A 15,926-nucleotide genomic window follows, 5' to 3' on the forward strand; every position below is an offset into this window, starting at 1 on the left:
TTATTTCGATTTTTTTTCCCCTTTTCTGTCACCTCCGAGGGTTTCATTGGCATCAGCGGGTCAATAAATACAGAATCAACGTTCACTGTTTTTTATTTAAATACCGCCTGCAAACGGGGAGATGAGGGTGGCTAAAATATATTCTGCAACCCTGTCTCCTCGTTGGCTACAAATTTCAACCCTCCGCATAGATGCCTTCCCCTTCACCCGCTCGTAAAATCACGCGTTCTCGGTAGCATCGAGGACTTCTCAGGACCGAAAAGAACTGAGGATTCGAAAGGTCTCTGGAAAAGTACGTCGCACAACTGATTAGGACTTACCAGGTCCATCTAGGTCTGGAGAGATCTTGAAAGACCTGTGTACGTCCAATCAGAACCAAATCCTCGACTCGGGTGCCTCATGACATCCATCCATTATCCATTCCAAAACAATTTAGCGAGCCTCGAATCGTCGAATTCTCATTCCAGTACCGCCAATTCACGTGGGAAATACCAATGGTCAGGAAGATCAACGAAATTAAGAGGGGGAAGGGCAGAACGTGGGTGGGTGTTGAGCAGGAGGGCGCGGGGGNGGGGGGGGGGGGGGGGGGGGGGGGGGGGGGGGGGGGGGGGGGGGGGGGGGGGGGGGGATGGCGATGGCAAACTGTATTGCAGAAGTAGTGCTCTCAACCGGGCCTCATGCGAACAAGAGGTGAATAGGAATCCGTGGCAGTGTCTCTATTCTACTAGAACCGTTATTGCCTCTCTGGCGCTCTATTGTTCTACTTGTACCGAACAAGGGCGTCTTTCCTTCCGGATCGCACGCCATGTACTATATACCCACAGCCTCATCCTCTCCTCAGTCTCCAAAATTAGTCCAGTGTCACGGACGCTTTCCTAACATGAGCATTGTTCACCTTTTCATCTTTTTTTTAGCTCTTAGGTTCGCGAAATTTCAGCTCGAGTTTTCTGAGTTTGTTGGTTTCTCTTTGTGGAGGCCTCTCTACTGTTGTATTCGGAATAAAGGGGGTAATTGCGTATTTTTGGTAGAGTAAATTAGGGTTTAAAGACGCTTTGTTTAAGCGTAATTAACGCTTCTATTTTGACTGTAAAACACGTTTTTTTGAAGCCTTAAATTCCGATTTTCATGGTGACAAAAAAACCACTAGACATCATGCAATGAGAACAAAAATTCAAGGTCTTTTTTCCGGAAAATTCAGCCAAATTTTTTAAAACTTTCTCTTAAATGCGGATATTTCCCTGAAATTTGACGACAAAAAAAAAACACCAGACATCATGCACTGAGAAACAAAATTCAAGGTCTTTTTTCTGGAAAATTCAGCCAAATTTTTTTAAACTTCCTCTTAAATGCGGATATTTCCCTGAAATTTGACGACAAAAAAAAACACCAGACGTCATGCACTGAGAAAAAAAATTCAAGGTCTTTTTTCTGGAAAATTCAGCCAAATTTTTTTAAACTTCCTCTTAAATGCGGATATTTCCCTGAAATTTGTAGACAAGGTGCTGACGTTAGCCTGCACACTAACCAAAAATAGATTTACACTTATATTTCTTTGTGTGTGCAACAAAAAAATTGCGACAAGAGCAATTAGGCTAAACTACAATTTATTCCCCCTGTATTTCCGGGGTCACTATCAGTTCAGGTATAGCCCAAATTATCCATAAAGCACGCTAGCTCGTTGTTTCCCCGCAGATACGAGGCACGGAAAAAAGACTGCATGGGGGCGTAGGGTTGGCTGCCCGGCAGGCTGAAGAGATTGACTAGAGGAGCTCGAGGGTACGATAAATGTCCAAGCGCTTGTAAGCCTGAATTACACCGCTGCAAAATATCGCCGCACGCTCGGTGGTTGCGAGCCACATTTTACCCACCACAAAAAAAAAAAACCACCGATGCATCGTACCCGGGTTTTTATATCAGAAAGGAGCATACAAAATGGTCGTTCAGCATTCATCTCCATCATATCTCTATTCGCCAGGTGGATCAGCCCGAGTTATTATGCCGCAGATACGCCCGATTAATTTAACGGTTCATTTTTATTATTTGTCAATGTGCGGTTGGACTTGAATGAAAGCTCCTTTTATTCCAGATTTATGGGAAAAATATCTGTTATTGAAATATCGGGGAAATGTTTAGTTGGGTATATCGAGGGCAAAGAATTCATTTTTCATCATTTTTTTTATTTCGATTCTTCGGGGCAAATGTAGTGCATGGAAATAAAGTCAAAAGAGGGTTGTAAATTTCACTTGCTACGTGTTATGGTCTCTATACCTTTTCTTATAGCTCTTCTGAAGAAAAACGTCTTATCGAATGTGAGCGCTGCAAATATATATAAATGGACCTATTTGTCTGGACGTTATTATTCCCGTCACGTTTGCATTTCCAGCAAAATGTAACCAATGAGGACCCTTGAAAAACGCCAGACATGTGTGAGCATATATCTTTGTTTCCGGCCTCACGTGCACGAAAAAATTTAACAGAAAAACCTAGCGAATTCGCTAGACAATTCTATTGGATTTTCCGAGTAGAAATTTCACTCGGTGAGCTTGGGAGATCAGTTTTAGATCCAATATTGATCAGAATTTATTGATTAGTACACGGACAGAAATTTTTGATAAAAATTACCCTACCGTTCTATAAAAATGTATCATGAGTCATCGTTTCTTCATTTTTATCCCGAAATTTAGTAAAGATTAATATATGATGATCAAATTTTATTCTACATTAGATAAATTTTATCCTGATAAGAATTAAAAATACCGTGCCGGTAGAGTAAAATTTACCAACCGCTCTAGAATTTTCGTTGTTATCTACATAAAAATTACTGGACTGGAAGCGTAAAAGTTATTATGCGTCAGGATAAAATTTCTCTTACGTAGAATAAAATTTGATCATCATATATTAATTTTTACTAAATTTCGGGATAGAAATGAACAAACGATGACTCATGACACTTTTGTAGAACGGTAGGGTAATTTTTATCAAAAATTTCTCTCCGTATAGGGTTTGGAACTAAGTTTTCTAAAAAAAAAAAAAAAACTCATATTTTACTGAAAAAAATTATTATTATTTCAAATAATTGATTTTTCAGTTTTTTAACTATAACATTTTATTATTATTATTATCATTATTATTCTTATTATTACAGGTATATATATATATATACTACTGTATATCGCCACCGTCCTTCTAACGGCAAATATTATTAAAAACTTAGTCTTGTCCTATTCCCTTTTTTGTTTTTCTAGAAAATGCATCTTATGGAATGAAAAGGTTGTATACAAATACACCAATTCATCTGGACATTACTATTCCCGTCACGTTTGTATTTTCAGCATAAAATAACATATGAAAACTCGTGGAAAATGCCAGACATGCATGGATATATCTCACTCTGAAGCCTCATTCCTCGATTTTCTTGGTTCTCCTCCCCCGTTTTATCATGGTGTGCGCAGTGTGAGCTGTTTCCACTCTACTCGTAAAATCGATGTACTCGAGTGAGACGGTAGAGAAATGAGAAGAACCTACGTTTATACAGAGAACCAGTGGGGAGAAATATTTTGCGACACTTTTGTGCAGCACAGACAGGGTCGAGAGGGTATGAGTAACCGTCACGTTTTATCGAATTAACTGCGTCAGGACTGGTGCTATTCTAGGGCTTCGGGATGATGTTGCATTATAGAGGATTACTCAAAGATTTCAAATCCCTTGAGCATTTGCCATTGTTTCCACATGGTCAACTGTTTGCCGAGGACAATTGACTCACGAGGAAATGCATGAGGGACGGGAATTCCTCAGGTTAAATATTTGTCTCATGTTGGAAGAATGAGCGGATGAGAAAGTTAAAGAGAAGAGAAGACTTACGGGCTTTCAGGAGTTTTCAGAGTTTTTCAGTGGGAAAATTCATCATGCTGCGGAGTTTGAGGAATTGTTTTCCAGTTTTTTGGATTGGAGCTTCTTGCAATTTTGTACTCTCTGTGAAACATTCGCGGCTGAAGCATCCGGTACGAATCTCTCAAATTTTCAACAAGTGACATTTGCGGATAAACTTCAGTAGAAATGTGGGAATTTTAGAGGAAAAAGGGGAGACTCAAATGTATTTTTCGTCACTTTGGCGGAGAAATTTGTTCTGGAAAATACGAGGTTGCAGGAGGAGCCGAAGACGAGTTCTACATTCATATCCGCTAGAAAATTTTCTTTCGCCCCGGTGCAGGCGAAGTACACATTTCCCTCCCGCGGGAAAATCTGACTTTACGCCTACGCCGAGACGAAAAATAAAGTTGAGGTTTTATATAAGATATTTGTCTGTGAGATACCTCAAGCTCCGAGCGCTTGAGGCCTACCCCCCACTCTCGGCACTTTAATCGCCTCCCGAATGTCAAGTTCCGTGGGCTTCTTATAAAATACCAATGGCCTCGATCATAAGGCCATTAAAAGGATCAAACGGAGTGAAGGGTCAAACGGGAGGGGCAAACGAAGTGATCGTAAGGGTCAAATAACCTTAAGGGTCAAAGTTCAAATGTGAGCGTCAAGTGAAGTAATCAAAAAATGATGATGCAGAATTATCTTAATAAAATAAAGCCTAATTAAAATTCAATTAATTTACGTGCTTTCAATAATTTCTACTTCAGCTGTCCAGAAGTGATTATTTTCAAATCCCCCAACATCCGCTGGCATTCTATCACGCGGAGTTATGTTTAGAGAGAAAAAGGAGCGCGGGCTATAGGCACTTGAAACATTAAACTCATAAATGAATTGGTTATCAATATCCATTCAGTAAAAATGAATATTCCATAGAATTCGGGAGCAACGAGCGAGGTATCTTATTTCAAACCGCTGATCCCCATTTTTCTTCTCTCCATAAGCATGCGTCGTCGGTGTATACGAATTCCCAGGGTTCCACTCTCCTACTGTCCCTAAGGCATCTTATATAAAGCCTTGACTGTAGTTCTAACCACGGGCGGTAAAATAAAGGACCCTTACACACGTGCTTACCACTCACAACAACCGTATTAATTTGATTTTTGTGACCGACATTTTACATCATTTTTCCCTTTAATACACTGAGAGAAAAATCTGAAGTTCGATTTACAATAAGAAAATAGTTGAGGCATTTTGGTGAACGATACGATTTTTTCATCACGCTGTGACGAAAAGTGAACTTTCCGCCACATTGTGATGAAAAATATTGTTCGTAACTCGTGAAAAAATCACGCACTCGCCTTCGGCTCGTGATATTAACCTCCCACTCGCCAAACAACACTTTTTTGCACTCGTTACGAAATATAATATTTTTTGTATGCGGCACATAACATTATAGTAACTTCACAAGCGTAATTTTTGCAAATCAAAATGCAGTTAAACTAACCAAAGTTCAAAAGTAACCACGACAAATCTATCGTGAGCAGAACTATAAAATAGTTGCAATCGCTACTACTACAATAATACTACATTCCATTGTAGTAATTACTTCTCCGGTCATAGTTACCGTAACCCATGAAAAATTGTTGAGGGCTTTTTGACTATAATTCGATGGTGATGGAATATAGTCAGAAGAATTCAGTAGCTGAGCGGTAAATCGGGTCAAGTCGATTTTGACTATTGACCAATTTTTGATGAATATCTTGGAATCTAAGGGACACAGTAAAATTTTTTTCATAACCTTTTTTACAACCCTCAATTGGCTCTACAAAAAAGGTCGTGACAAAAATTTTTCTATCTCTTTTAGGTTCCGAGATATTCGTCAAAAACTGGTCAATCGTCAAAATAGACTTGACTCGGTTTACCGCTTCGCTACTGAATTATATTTTTCTCGCAGTGTGACTCGTCAAAATGCGTAGAATCAGTATATAAAATCATAAATCTAAGTGGTGTCACACTTCTATAGTATTATGCCATTTCCTACGGAATAGTCATCACTCAGAACTGATTGATATTATTATTATTGGAAAAATGAAGAAATGGAATGGCATCGTGTCAGTGTCTCATATGCGGAACTGACGGATTCGTGTCCGTCTCAGCCTCAAATCCCATAAATTAAGAATTCACAATATTCACGTTATCCGCATTAATTCAAATCCATTAGTGGAGGATCAACGATTTTCTACTGAATAATAGCACTCAGAACTAATTGATAATTATTAATATTTAAAACATGAAGAAATGGGAACGCGCCGCGTCAGTGTTACGCAGGGCTTCAGTAACAACGTGTCGGCGGCATATGTGGAAGTGACGTATTCGCGTCCGTCCTAACCTCAAATCAATTAGCGGAGGATCAACGATTTTCTGCTGAATAATAATCACTCAAAACTAATTGATAATTATTAAAATTAAAAAAAAAAGAAATTGAAGCGCGCCGCGTCAGTCCCGCACAGAGCTCCAGCAGCCCCGTGATTGCGGCATATGACGGCGTGATCCGTGCGCAAATGTTGCTGCAACAGTCAATATCACAGACCCTCTCGCAATTCCTGCTAGACTCCCGAACATTACTCAATCATTAACGCTCAATCCCCATTAAACCGCTCTTTGTCCATGGAAATAAATTCACCACAAATTGCGACAAGGCCCTGAGCGCCCAAGTTTCCCCTCAATGTTTAAAACATAACAGTCGTATCCATGAAAAATTTATGTCAAACATTCTCCATTTTTCTCCTCATTTATTGTTCCCGCAGAGTTATCCCTCGTCCGACGACTCACTCCCGCTCTTTAATTCTCATCTTGAAGCGGTGACGATTTCAGTTGAAGTACCTCAGAAATAAAACCATTCGCATTTTGCTGAGATGGAAGAAAAGATGGTGAGGCGAATGAAGAAAGAAAGAAAAATGAAACCACGGGGAAAAAAATTAAGCAGTGAAGAGTCGAGTATCAGGCGACTCAGTGTGGAATAATCCAATATAAGCTCTGAAGGGGTCTCTCGCCTTCGTATATAGGTATGTAATACGTGTGGAAAAGCTCTAGGTATTAAATTTTCGTGTAACAATGGACGAGCGTTTGAAAGCACACCCACTTTTCCTCCTCCTTGCATTCTCCCCAACCGTATATATTTCTCTCCTCCATTATCTCATCTCTGTCCTCCCTCTCGTTGGGTGCAGAATGCAGCCGAGAAGTAGACGACATATTTCACGAGGCATCATTTTTACTTAATGAGTTTTGTCGGAATGTTGCGCATCATTGCTCGTAAAAAAAAAACGAAAGGGGTGCAAAAGGTGAATACAGACTCGTGAGTCTTCATTACAGTTGCCATTATGCGATTGCTTATTTATGGCACTGGTAACGAAGAGTTTTTTTTAATGGTAATGAAGACACACTGCGTCATAAAAAGAAGTTGCCCGTTGAGGATGGAAATTTATTTTTCTTTCGGAGAATAAGAGATGAATCACTCTTATCGTAATAAATGGGATGAAAAGCTACTCTTGTGCGGGCTTTAATGCGGGATTTTGATAATAAGCTTGTGCCCATGTTATGATGTTTTGTATGAATGGATCATTGTAGTCATTGTTAACATTTCTGGTTGGAATTCTCTTCTACATTTGTAGGTGAACATCGAGGCTTCTATTCAAGTTCTGTTTTATGATAGTTTACAGGATGTTTTGCAATGATTTCGTTATTTAAACTTTTTGAACATCGTTCGTCAGTACTTTTTGGTACTAATCTCGAAAACCTCTTGACAGGTGGCACTTCCACAGAGCTTTCAGATTTCGAGCAGAGAGAGAAAGAGGATAAAGATTACAACGAAAAGCGTGGCAAATTTTATTGTTTGGAGGGTAATCGTAGAGCGAAATGTAGTTCCATGAAAAAATATCTGTTTGTGGAGAATATTTTACGATTCTTTCGGTAAAAAAAGATACATGTACACTGATAGAACGGATTAGTTATTGGTAACGAATAGATTTTGGTTGGAGGTTAGGGTCTATTCGGTCCCACCAAATGTTCATTCGTTAATAGTTAACGAATCTCGTTTGGAATAAATAAATCATTCTATCAGTGTATGGATGCAAAAATTATCCTCCTGCACTGTGAAATTTCCGGAATGGGTAGGATATTTCCGATCCTGAGGGAGGAAGTTATTGTAATTTCCTCAAAAATCAAAAGTGGAATTTCCGTGATTTGAAAAAAACGAAATTAGCTATTGAAGACTCGAATTTAAAAAAAAACAACTTGTAATTGCTATTGTACACTTTTACAAATTTTGAAAAAAAACCTCTGTAGCTCAAAAATTGGAGGCTCTGGACTATTTTCAACACTTGAAGCGTCTGCGGGGCAAAGGGACAATAAACAATTAATTGTGTGCACTAATTATCCGGCTGTAGGCATATAATCGATCTTCAATGCTTGACAAATTTCACTGCTCGCGAATTTTAAAACTCATAGTAAAACTCATAATAAATTGAAACAGTCCGTATGTTGATAATTTTATTTCGTGACATTAATTCTCGAGCATAACATCTGCACTTCGAAATGCAACTGGATCGATTTCGTGAAGTGAAGTGGAAAAGTGAAGTTCCTCTGAAAATCGAATACCTCAATTCCTCAATAATATTGTGACTCATCCCAAGAAACTTTGATTGAATTCGTAACCAGTGATAAACTGAGTATTTGTTTTCAACACAACTCGCCCGCAATTGGGCCAGTCCGGTAGTGAGGAAAGCGTGGGAGAGAGAGAAAGAGAGCTGTGAGAAAAAGTAGTTTTGTTTTTTCAACAAAGTGTAATCCAAGGGGTTTCCAATCTCCACCTGGATTTCAGAAACTCTGTGCACCATTCCCGCAGTCGTGTCAAACTGTTTCCAGAACTTTGCTTGTTAGCTATATCACCCATTCCATACTTTTGTCTCTACCATCAGTCGTACTGCACTTACTCACTCCCTCGGGGGCGGGTTTTCCAAGTTGCCTCAGATGCAGTGGGCGAAAAAGGAAGAAATAGGGGGGATAAATCACGCTCTCCAAGTGTAAAGGAGGATAAAAGGCCATTTATTATTATCGAGTCATGATTTTTGTTATGAGATTTTTCGATCTTTGGTGGTACTTCACTGTTAAAAAATTTTCGGCTCAATTTTCCGTTCGAAATTCCGGATATTTTTATCGTGTTCAAGTTCCACTGAAATTTCAGGAAATCCTGTCATTGAAAAATCAAATATTTCATTGATTTTCTGTTCAAATGATCTGGAAATCAATAAAATTCTTGATTTTTCATTTGAATTATTTTGTGAAAATTGAGAAAAATCTGGAAAATTCAGGGAAAAATTGATAATTTTAATTATATATCCATAAATAAATATATCCAGATCAGATTGAAACTCCAAATAAATTAAGGAATGCTCGTCTTTATGCTGCTCAAAATTCAGCAATTTTACTGAATTTGAAAAAAATCTAGCCAAAACGGACTATTTTTTCTAACAAACGGACGGTTTTTCTAACAAAATGATACAAATGACTAACGAGAAAATTGAGATTGTTGAAATACATTGACCCCAGCAGAATGCCAGTTGTGAATTTGCTTGTCTATTAATACAACTTGAGTGCGGAATAGAACACCACGCAGTGGCATCACACACAGGCTGATGGTGTACCCTCCGTTAATCACGGGTACTTCAGTGTACTTCGTCAGCAGTGTGCCACTCAGTGAAACAAGCAAACTTCCCCAACAGACTGAAACGCTGAGACGTTTAATCCCCGAATGCAACTGTATGCGAAACTTGGAGAATTTTTCTTTTCAGTGTGGCGAAATGCAATTAGTTCAGTCCGCCGAAAAAATTGCTCGGCACGTAAAAACGTTCTAGCCGGCGAAATGCTGAAACATATACACAAGAAACACGAAGTGGAGAAAGTACTGAGTACTGTTACGAACTAATTGCATTAAATTTTAGGGAATTATATCAAGAGAACTTTATCGTTAGCTGATGAAATTAAGAAAATGTTGGAGGTCGGTCGCTCGCTTCCGATTAGGAGGGAATCGCTTTAAGCAGCGATTCCCTGACGCGTAGCGTGCTTCGAACTCGACTTATTGCACGGCGTAACATAATAGTATATTTTGTCACTAGGCCGAAATAGTATATTTCGTAACGAGTCCAAAAAACATTTTTTCACGAGTTACGAACAATATTTTTCATCACAATGTGGCGGAAATTGGACTTTTAGGCACGCGGAGCGTGCCGAAAATTCACTTTTCGTCACAGCGTGATGAAAAAAGTGTTTTCTAACGGTGCAATATCAAGATTCAATATCAGACCTGCGAAGTTTAAATAATAAAATAATTATCGGATATCTGGAAACTTTAGGGTCAAATGCGGCTCAAATGAAAGTTCTGATGTTCGACTATAAAAGTAGAAAAGCCTTTCGCTGCAATAGCCAAAGTACTTGGATATCCTTAAGTTATGAATTTTCGTTTTATTTCTATTAAAAACTCATGAATTCTCTTCATATCTGAAACCTTAAAGGGAGACTACTATGAGTTTTAAAAGTCGTGGGTTATTGGAGTGAGACTTTTTATACGTTGAAGATCGATTATATAGATCTGAAAACGAATAATTAGTGCAAAACAAAATTTTTTTTATTGTTCGTTTGCCCGAAAATGCTTAAAATGCCAAAAACAGTCCAGGGCCTCCAATTTTTGAGCTACGAAGGATTTTTTTTTTCAAAATTTTCGGAAAAATATGTGGAATAACAATTACGAACTAGTTTTTTTAAATTCACCTCTTACATGACAAAATTTCCTTTTTTTGTATTTTTTTACACAAATAGTGAATTTTGTTATATGAAAAAAACAAAATCAGCTGCGTAGGAGTCGAATTCCAAAAAACTGGCTCGTAATTGTTGTTCCACACATTTTTGCGAAAATAAAAAAAAAATCTTGTAGCTCAAAAATTGGAGGCTCTGGACTGTTTTTGGCATTTTCAGCATTTTCGGGCAAACGAACAATAGAAAATTTTTTTTTTGCACTAATTATTCGTTTTTAGATCTATATAATCGATCTTCAACGAATGAAAAGTCTCACTCCAATAACCCACGACTTTAAAAACTCATAGTAGTCTCCCCTTAAACTTGAAATTAATCATTTTTCCCCTAAATCAAATCTAATGTCACTCTTGTAAAAATTTCAACCAAACTGTTCATGAAATTTCAATTTTTCTAACAGCGTACTCTGAATGGCTGCAGTTCCATCGTTTTGCGCGCAGTGTGAAGGAATCCTCCGGAAAATATTCAGCCTTCACGCGTTTTCTCATTTACTTTCAAGGATAAAGGGGGTCGGGTAATGAGCTTGTATTCAGAGTTAACTCAACTGAAAAGTAATTAGTCAACAAAAGCTCTCGTTCGGTGATTCCGAGGGTTGACACAACGCATTCGAAATACCGGAGAATTGAATTCCATAGACGACAGGATAAATCGAGTTAATCCAAATCAATTATGAAGCATTATAATTGATTCGGATTTGAACGCTGAATGGGAAATTCGTTATCTCCGAGCGTTTGCAATTTGTGTTCGATTGATTTTCATATCCAGTGAGATTTTGCCGGAGTTTATTCCCATTTTTTTTTATTTCTTGAAATTTCGATGTGTGAGGGTGAATTCAATTTGAAATGAAACTGCTCACTAAATTCCTCATTCATCTTAAAAATTCAAGAAAATTGGTCTTTTCATGTTGAATAATCATTGATTTTTCAATGGAAGCTCGAATTTCCGAAAATTGAAGATCACATACAACTCAATTTTCAATAGATTGAGAATTGAGAAAAGTTGTCTGAATTTTCAAGGTTTTTGAGTGCCGTATGCACCTGAAAATCGAGAATTGTCAATGACGAAATCTACAGAAATTTCATGTAATATTGTCATTGTTAAAAATTTCAAGCTTTTTCACTTGAAATATCAAGAGTAATTTTCTAACAGTGTAGTACAGTAAAAAATATTAGAGGTGTTTTTAAAATTTTATTTTATGATGCGTATAAGTAAACATAAAATACATAAAAAAATAATCGTAGTTTACGAATACGAAACCGTAAATTATGTTTATTTAACCGCAGTTTACGGCGATTTTGAGCATAATTTACACTTCAACTTCAAGCGTAAAATACGCTTCAAAAAGCATAAAAGATGGCTTCTTAAGCTAATAATTTACGTTTATATTTTTCCATGTGTGTAAAATTCAGTACCAGCTCAATGTTCATCAGATATCCACTATATTATTGAAGACTACGTCTAAAAGCGGCACATACATTCGCGGTTTTGAATTGAATATTCTGAGAACGTCATTCTCGCAGAATGAATAATCAAAGAATTTCCAATGAAGGCAATAAAATAGCTCCGGGCGAGACATACCACGTGTTAGAAATATTTTCAGAGCCTGATCCAATATCCCATGAATGCTGCACGATTTATTCCAGAGCAGAGTCACTGCCCTGTAATATCCAGAATTACTGAATGATTTGCTGGTCCATTGTGCATCCATGATACATTATTACCAACTACTGTGTGGTTTAATACGAATTATTTAGTGTGTTGTGAATTTCCCAAAACATACCGCGCGATTCCGAGACTCGTTGTGGGATTATATTAGACCACAAGCCGGATTAATCTATCCCTCGACACAATCGGATGACAGAGACGTGATGTATGGTTTCATCCCATGTGATGAGCTTATATCGAGCGCTCTCGGAATTATTCCTATGCTTTTGTTTTTTTCCATAAGCCGGAGAGCTTAATAACACTCAGGTATGATCCGAGATTATTTTTTTATGGAGAAAGAATGCCATTCTTCCAGCGGGTGTAACCATCATCGAGAATATTGTCTTGGAAATAGTCAATATTACTCTTAAGGGTGCCAAGTGAATTTGGCGATGACCTTGAAAATTGACATTCACCAACAAAGTTATGATTTTTTTAATTAATAGTATTAGACAGATGGTGAACATCGGTGACAATTTTAAAATTTTAGAACTTATGGATATCGAGAAATTAAATAAACAAAATCAGTCTTATACACGGCCTCTTATGGAGTTTTGATTAAATTGAACGTTTCAACCCCCTAGGAACTCAAGAAAAATTTGAAAAAATTTGAAGATATGGGGAATGATGTGTTCAATGTGATGGCGACAAAAAACAATGGGGTACCGGGGTGAATAAGAGAGATATTTCAACCCGCCGTACCCATTTGATCCCATGCTTTCTCGAGGTTCGTCACGCGAAATAGAGGATTTTCCGCATTTATTTTCTCGATGTCTAGTTCCGGTTGCGGGTTTGAAATTTCGTCGGATGGATGAATACATATTTCTCCAATGATGGAGGGAAAGAAAAAATTTTTTTTGAATCTTTTTTCAAATTCACTTGGCACCCTTAAGGATAATCGGGTGAGGCGGAGGGTTTTTTTATGTTTTTCCTGCAGAAAATCATCACCTTCTGAAGGTCAATGTGCTTGGGTTCTGAAAAGTGTCGATAGCTTTTGGTCGAAATTTCTTCGAAAATTTGAGGCATAAGAGACTTTTATATTCTCTAACTATAACACCCTGTATATCCACGAAAATTCGTAAAACCCCTCCAATTCTGAAACTTTACTTGAACACTGAACCCAAATGCAAATTCACTTATCTCGTTTAGCCGCATCACTACTCAATTGTTCTTGAATTAAGCACAATATCCTTAATTTGAGAATTTTCCTCCTGTGTGTTTATTCCGCTCGTACACAAAGCAATATTCGATAAGCACCAGTACACTAATGCCCTCTGATTTCTCAAATGGAGCAGAAAAATTCGCTCCGCCTGGCGTTATTCAGTGAATTGGAATTTCCCTCTTGTGCCCTATGCCGTGATTTCGAATCAAAATTTTTACATCCTTTTTTAATACCAAAGAATACGAAATGGCGAATGAAATATTCCGCACCCTCGATGGCACGATGAAAAACAATGCGGAGGGAAAAGAGAAGACTGAAAACTCTTCAAACTAAATAGAATTTTTTTTCTCCCGCTTTTCATTAAAATTGCAATATTTCAATGTACGATAAAACGAGTTATCGAACTAGCGTTGGTTGCAAGAATGAAACAAAGAGTTGGAGTAAAAAAAATTGCAAAAAGTGTGCCTTTGAAAGGCTACATCCCGTGATGCACGAGCATGAACGAGGCGGAGAGGAAATAAAAAACCTGGAGTCTTTATTATTCGAACCGTGCACTCCTGAGAAGCTATATGGCTCTCAGATGACTGGAGCAGACGAATATGCATGGACCGAGGGAAATGCCCGCAGCCATGCCCGGCCCGTAAGTAGATAAGTCTAAGCCGATAGTAAAAGGGCTCACAGACGTCGCAAGAACGCCTTGCAGAATACTAAATTTTGTACCTCTGGATCAAAGAAATGAGAAGAATTTTTCCGATCGAATGGTAATTTCGCCAATGAAATAGATGATTTCATTTGTCTGAACCATTGGGATAGATTACTGAGTCGATAATAAATATGAATAGGCATTACACTGTTGAAAATTTGGCGCTGAAATTTCCGGTAAGTATTGGAAATTTCTAGCAAGTAACATTGCCACTGAAATTTCAAGGAATTTTGCCATTAAAAATTCATGATTTCGTGGAATAATTTCTGGCAACTGTGAATTTCAGTTTAATTAATCCGGGAAAGTTGATGAAGAATGAGGAAAATTCCGAGAAATATCCTTGAATTCCAGATTCCTCTGACTTTTTTGGGAATTCCTTCAAAATTCCTGGAATCCCGAAAATTTCAAGGAGTTTGGTAGTGAATATTCATCTTCACCTGAAAATTTAGGAAAATTGTGGAATTTCCATTCGTCGGTCGCTAAAAAATTGGGACTTGAACTTTCAGAGAAACATAGAAATAGAAAAAAATCTAGTTCAATATATATTTAAACTTACAACTTTAAATTACATTCAGATTTTGAATATCCCCACTTTGTCTGAAAATTCAAGTAAGTTAATGAATTACTGTCTTCCCGTGGCTCAAAAACTTGGAATTCCATTAAAATTGCAAATGCCATGATCCCCCCCCAAATCGACTGCAATTTGCAGTGCCCATAAAATTTCAATTTCTTTCTAACGGTGTACATTCCACCCCTTCACTACCAAGTTCAACAACAACATTGCCCCATCGATTACCGCTGCATACAAAATTACCTCAATCACCCAACAATAACTTTCGCAACGACAACGGCAATCACCTCAATCAATTCCCCCTGCCGAAGGACGATGCTTCAATTGATCGCATTTAGACGAGAATGTCGTACATGTAAATACATATCCGAGACATTTTGAATGCGGTGGGGTTGAATCCGTAGATCCGCGATATCGTTAAACACCGGTGGAGGATAGTGCAACGGGGCGATGAGCGCGGGGCGAAGAGGAAGAGGGGATGGCCGCAAGGCTCGTGACGATCGACCGCGCGCCATTGGCCATTCGGAGGGGTGACGTGCCACTGCAGTACTCACCATAGTAATACGTTGTGTCAATAAATACTCGGCTGAATTACACGCTGGATGATCGGAGTTCTCGTGTCCAGTTGAGCCGCAAGTTCGACTTTTCTCTCAAAACAATTAGGAGAGACTGAGACACAGACGGGTCACACTGCGGACAGTTAGGCCGAAACTAGTGTCACGATTTCATGTCAGCCGGCCGTTCCCGGCCACGGGTACCTTTTCTACTGTGCGCATGTTTCTACTGCCTCTACTCCCACCATGAACCCGACGCTTTTTACCATTTTCCACGGCAACCCCGCGAACGGATGGCGGATATGCGCCTTCTAGGTTCAAGGGGTAAAAAACATGAGTCAGGGGCAAAGACATATTTGTTGCATACTTGACTTTAATTAAAGTGGGGGAGGGTGATTAACTATGCTGGGATTGAATTTCTTCGGGGGGAAGATCGTTAAGGTGATTTCAGATTTTTAACTTCCCGATTTATATCGGGCAGTTATTGTAATGGCCCCGAAAATC

General features: G+C 38.4%; 1 protein-coding gene across 1 annotated transcript in view; it reads right to left on the reverse strand.

Annotated features, from left to right (window-relative positions):
* The window catches only part of LOC107046716 (galactosylgalactosylxylosylprotein 3-beta-glucuronosyltransferase P), a 47,025-nt gene extending 31,448 nt beyond the window's left edge, over positions 1–15,577 (reverse strand). Inside the window, exon 1 of the mRNA XM_015269395.1 lies at positions 15,423–15,577. The gene's annotated coding sequence lies outside the window, so the exon portion shown is untranslated. The remainder of the gene's footprint in view (positions 1–15,422) is intronic.
* Between the last annotated feature and the right edge of the window lie 349 nt (positions 15,578–15,926).

This window comes from Diachasma alloeum, unplaced genomic scaffold, assembly GCF_001412515.2.
Source record: "Diachasma alloeum isolate Michigan unplaced genomic scaffold, Dall2.0 Dall_scaffold_01766, whole genome shotgun sequence".
NCBI lineage: Eukaryota > Metazoa > Arthropoda > Insecta > Hymenoptera > Braconidae > Diachasma > Diachasma alloeum.